Here is a 6,343-nt window from a genome sequence, read left to right as displayed (position 1 = left end):
GTGTGTGTGTGTGTGTGTGTGTGTGTGTGTGGTGGTGGTGGTGGGATGGTGGCATAGAAAATATTTTGCTGCCTGTTGCCACTACTTCCCTCCAACCTCAAAATAAAAGGTGTATCTGGCCCATTCTAGGTAGAGTCAAAGCTTAGAGGGGACTAGGCCTAAGGCTAATGTGAATGTACAATAGGGATTAGGCTGTGAAAAATGTTATCTATTCACATCTTTGAGTTTAGGCAGCCACTTCATCCACTCAGACATGCCTTGTGTTTCAGAGATTCTCTCTGTAGTCACTGTCTAACTCATCCAGGCTGCAAGTGGAACAAAGACAACCAGAGTCCCAGAGTTATCAGTGTCTGAGTGTACGTACTTCTTCCTGTGTCTGAGCACATAAATAGATATGAGTAAGGCAGGTGAACTTTGTTAATAAAAAGATAATTTTATCTCATATTTACCATTTGTTGAACCATCACTATGTACTTTACCCTAGATTAAGTACTTTACCCATTTTGCAATGCATTATTTCATTTAATCTTCATAACAAGCCTATGAGGAAGGTTGCATTGTGATTCCCATTGCAGTGACAATAGAGGCTTAAAGAGGTTGACCAGCTTGGTCAGGTCATAGATCAACATAAGAATGATGGAGTTGCCCACACTTTGAAACTTGAGTGCTACAAACTACAGAGCTCATACTCTTTATCTATCCTTTACCACTCCCCAAAAAAGACTCTCTTATTTCCCTTTGTTAACCAGTGTAACATGACATTGTTTAGGGCCAGGAGAGGGAACATATTTGATATAGAATCCCCCAGAGCTTGATACAGCCAATCAGATGGCTCTTATCTTTTATAAGGACCTATTTCCTTCTGTTTCTCCTACCAGACCTTCCAAGTTTGGGTTGGATGTCTGTTGACAACTCCTAGTTCCACCCAGTTGTTGTTCAGGAATGGTCCATAACACGAAGAAGCAAAACTTTAAATGGCTTGTTTTTGCATTGCATGTTGCATCCCTAGGAGGAAATTTGGATGATTACCAGTTTATAAAAATAAGAAAATGAAAACCATGCTTAATAGGAAAGAGGATTGCCAGCGATTGGAGCCAGCCATGAACCTTTCAAAATATGATAGGAGAAGGGGGTGGGGTGGGAAATGGGTCAGGGGAAGGATGAATCAGAGTGTGAAGGCAGCTTAAGCCAAAGGACTGTCTAACAAACAGATTCTAGACACTTAATTAATTCTAGTAACTCCATAACAGATGGGGAGGAAAATACCCTTGAGTTAATTTTCCTTCTATTCCTATTCACTGGGGGCTGAGGAACAGTCATCACTGAGGGCATTGACAGATGAAATGACATCCCAATTAGGATGGACAGAAGGAGATCTAGAAGCTAATGTACCTGTTTCTGGGACCCAGTCACTCCCTTGGCCTTAAAGCAGCACTTCACTGTAGTACCCTTCCCATTGTATTGTTGGTGTGGGTTCCAAACAATGTCTTTGGATTTCCTCATGCTTGCAGGTTCTAATTAAGGCATGGGTCCGCATAATATTGCATATGCATGATGTGTATAAATTAGCAAGAGAACAATGTTGTCAATGAAGAAACTGTAGAATATAGTCCCCGAGGAAAGGAAGCTAGTGATTTAATTGGGGAGACCCCCTAAGCACATACCTGAGAGACCTTGATTATTTATGAAGAGATAATATGTGCACATAAAAAAGAGTAAAATCAGAAGTGAAGGGAATAAGCTCCTAATTTTCCCACTTCTAAGTCCTTTAACCTAGTTCAAGAAATGGGTATTAAATGTGGTCAAAAAAAATTGCTTTCATGTGTCTGTGTCAAGTCTCTCTTCTATGAGGGATAGGTATTGCAGGGAGAAGCATAATGTACTTTCTTGAAAATGAATCCAATGCACCAATTTTTTTGACTAAGTTAAGAGAAAAAAAATAACAAGGCAAGAGAACACTGTAGTGTCTTTGAAATTCCTTTGCATATATTTTCTTGGGATCTAAGAGCAACATTTGTCTGGGGAAAACAGCCCTGTCCTTGTACTCCATATGCAGGCTTACAATGAGTTCCCATAGTCATCCAAGTATCATAAAAAGCTGTTCTCATTATTCCTGCCCCTCACAAATGGGCCTGTAGGAGTGGAACCAAGTAGTAAGTGAGACTAAGTAGTCAATCTGAGACAGCCCTACCAGTTACAATGCTGACCTATTTCTAGACAGGAACCGTTGGAGCTTGCTGTAATTCTTGTTATACAGACAGAAAAGTGGCATTGTACCTGAATCTTGGGAAAAATACTATCATTGGCAAGGTTTCTAAGTCAATAAAACAGAACAATTAATCACAAAAATGAAGTATAAAACCTCATAAAATAGGACTTTTGGCAAAATCCAGAATTGACTTTAAGAGTACCAACAACTCCCTTTGGTGTCCATGAACCTCCCCAAAATTAGACGGTGATTAGACTAATGGAGAACACGTTTCTGAGCTATTAAGGCACCTCTGGATTTGCATTTATAAAGAATTCATGGACTCATTTTAGATGTCAGAATAAATGGCATTTGGGATGAGAAGGATGGTGACTTTCTGTAGCAGTCTAAGGCTGGGCCTTACTCAAAGTGTTTTCTTGTAAGGGGATAGCAGTTTGCACTACTAACTCAACTGGACTTCCCACTCATTATTTGCTGTTTAGTACTGAAGTTTCACGCTCATTCCTTCTATCTTTGTGCTTGGCATTGCCACTTCTCCTGAACATCTTGGTAAGCAAACACAGGTTTCAATAATCTTGTCCCTCTGACTTCATTAATAAGATACACACTTAAAATTCAGAGGATTTAATTGTTTATCTATTGCTTCAAAAATATAGAGAGGAGGAGTGATGTCAACAGGGTGGTGGAATAGGAATTCCCTGCCTTTGTTCTTCCACAGAAACACCAATTTAGTACATGGACCAAAATACTTTTTTGAGAGTTTCAAAATCTAGTTAAGAAATTGCAGTACCTCTGGCAAGGATTAAAATTTGCCATATTGAAATAGGTAAAAAGAGAACTTTCACTTTACCTGTATCAGCGTCTCTCTCAAGTTGGCATAGCTCAGCCCTGGGAGAGAACGTCCTGGCTCACAACTTCTTTCTTGGAGGGAAAGATGCCTGTTTCTCTCTCCCCTCATTCAGAGTGCTAATGGAACAGGCATAGTTTGGGTTCCTGGAGGCTGATGAGAACAGAGATAAGTGGGGGCAGTTTGCTTCCATCAGAAGTAAGGGAAAGGAGAGGGGGGCATATGTCTAGTGTTCTGGCTTTTTGGAGGACTACCAAAGGGACTGGTATTTGTGTCTTCTGACTTGGGGCACTGATGGTGAGCTGGTATATTTTAGCTGCCTGATGGCCGCTAAGAACAAGGGAGAATGGGTCATCCTGCTGTTGTAGAACCAGAGAACTTTGTAATACTGCCCACAGACACCAGAGGGAACAAGAGATTATGAACTTCAGAAAAAGAAATTACATCCACAGGCCAGGAGTAGTCACATACCCCCCAAAATATGCTTCAAAGGATCCCAGGAATCTCTAGTTGGGCTGATTGGTGAGGGTCTTCCCCTGCGGGAAACAAGTTCATTAGGACTGGGAGAGGTGGCTGTTTTTCAAATGTGCAGATCCCAATACAGCTATGAGACACATGAAAAAACAGGGAAACATAGTCCAAGGACAGGAACAAAATAAAACTCCAGAAACTGATCCTGAAGAAAAAGAGGTATATAAATTATCTAACAGATAATTCAGAATAACCATTATAAGAATAACCATTATAAAAATGCACATCAAAAGTATCATATACCATGTCAATTGGGATTTATCCCTGGAATGCAAAGATTATTCAACAATCTGTAATATACCACGTTAACAGAATGAAAAATAAAAATCACACGATCATCTCAATAGATGCTGAAAAGGTATCTGACAAAATTCAACATTCATTCATAAAAAAGAAAAACACTTAACAGACTAGCAACAGAAGGAAATTGTATCAACCTAATAAAGTTCATTTATTAAAAGCCCATAGCTAGCTTCATATTCAACAGTGAAAAACTGAAAGCTTTTCCTCCAAGATCAGGAATAAGACAAGGATGCCCATTCTCACCACTTCTATTCAACATTATTATTGGAATTACTACACAGGTAAATTAGGCAATAAAAATAAATAAAAGGCACCCAAATTGGAAGGGAGGAAGTAAAATTGTCTCTGTTCACAGATGATGTGATCTTATATGTAGAAAACACTAAAGATTCCACAAAAATAAAAAACAAAAACAAGAACAGAGGAGGGGACCAAGATGGCAGGTTAGAAGCAGCCTGCACTCATCACTCTCAAGGAGAGGATCAAAGGATGCAGGTAAAGGATAACCCTTCGATGGCCCATCCCAGAGAGAGCATTGTGAATCATCAGAGAAGTAACTGGAGACACCCAAAGTAGGGGAGAGAGAGAGGCAGGGTGATTCACTCAGCAAGATCAGAAGGTATCCGGAGGAAGTGTCCACATGTGGGGAAGACTCAGAGGAGAAATACCCAGGGCTCAACATTCTCCCAGCGGACACAGAAACCCAAGCTGCGAGGGGGTTCCCCCACCACAGCAAGCTTCTGAACTGATCTGCGAGCTGCTTATAGACTGTGCAGCAGCATTGCACTGGAGAATAAGAACAGTGGGGTCTCACTGCCTCTGGCCCCAGGTCATTGCAACAGACAACATTCTGCCCTCTCAGCCCCAGAGTGTCCAATCTGTAGAGGGGCCGGCTCCACTGCAGCTGCCTCCCCATTACCCCTGCCAGGCTGGGGGGAGTGGGAAGGGTGGGAAATCTCTATGCTTTATGACTGTGTACCATGCACCCCCTCTAAACTCCTTCACCGGCCACCTCCCAGGGATTCAAGCAGAGCAGGTGCCCACTGGCTCTCAGCATCTGTCACTACCATCTTGCCATCTGCTATCTCTATAGCACTGCAGCTGCCACCTGAGTAGTACCACAGAAGCTGCCAAAGTTGGATCTGGGCAGAGGGAGAGCCCTACCCACCACAACTACCTGGCAAGGCACCCTCTGTCTCCCTGGCCCCACTAGCTGTGGGTGGTCCAGCCATTGAGGCCCAGTGAGTCACCCTACGACTGGCCACAGTCCCATGACCCACCTAGGGGCCAGCCAATATCCCCCAGCCTGTCCAGGAGCCCCACAAGGTCCCATGTCCTGTGAAAGCACCGACCAAGGTCCCCCAGCCTACCCAGGCACAGAGCAAGATAATAAATGCCACCCCCCTCTGTGGAGAGGGACTCACCTGGCACCCTGCCAGACCTTCAACACTGGCCAGACACCAACCCACCACACTGTATGAATATCCCACAGTACCAGGACAGACTTTGACAACCATTGGCTCCCCAGGTTCTTAGGCCTTTGGATTTAGACTGGAAATACAACACCAGCTTTCCTGAGCCCCCAGCTTGTAGATGGTAGATCATGGGACTTCTCAGCCTCCATAATCAAGTAAGCCAATCCTTCATTTTAAATCTCTGTCTATAAATCTATGTATATTCTATTGGTTCTGTTTCTCTGGAAAATCATGACTAATATAATCATGTATGTGTTGGTTTATTTCTGAGCTCCTTATTCTGTTCTATTGGTCTGTCTGTTATTAATACCACTACCATATTGTTTGGATTACTGCAGCTTTGTAATATATTTTGAAATCAGGAAGTGTGGGACCTCTAGCTTTGTTCTTCTTTCTCAAGATTATTTTGGTTATTTGGAGCCCATTGTGATTCCATATGCATTTTAGGATTGTTTTTATTTTCTGTAAAAAAAGCCAGTGAGACTTCGACAGAGATTACATTGAATCTATGCATTGCTTTGGGTAGTATGGACATTTCACAATATTAAGTCTTCAAATCCGTGAACACTGGTTGTCTTCCACTTATTTGCATCTTCTCTCATTTCTTTCAGTGTATAGCCTTTTGAAGTGAAAAGTTTATTAGTTAAGTTTATTCTTAAATATTTTGTTCTTTTTGATGCTATTGTAAATGGATTGTTTTCTTGATTTTCTTTTTCTTTTTTTTTTTTTTGAGACAGAGTCTCACTCTGTTGCCCGGGCTAGAATGAGTGCCGTGGTGTCAGCCTAGCTCACAGCAACCTCAAACTCCTGGGATCAAGTGATCCTACTGCCTCAGCCTCCCGAGTAGCTGGGACTACAGGCATGCGCCACCATGCCCGGCCAATTTTTTCTATATATTTTTAGTTGTCAGATTAATTTCTTTCTATTTTTTAGTAGAGACGGGGTCTCGCTCTTGCTCAGGCTGGTCTCGAACTCCTG

This window comes from Propithecus coquereli, unplaced genomic scaffold, assembly GCF_000956105.1.
Source record: "Propithecus coquereli isolate 6110/MARCELLA unplaced genomic scaffold, Pcoq_1.0 Scaffold3, whole genome shotgun sequence".
NCBI lineage: Eukaryota > Metazoa > Chordata > Mammalia > Primates > Indriidae > Propithecus > Propithecus coquereli.
Note: the sequence above shows the minus strand (reverse complement) of the source record.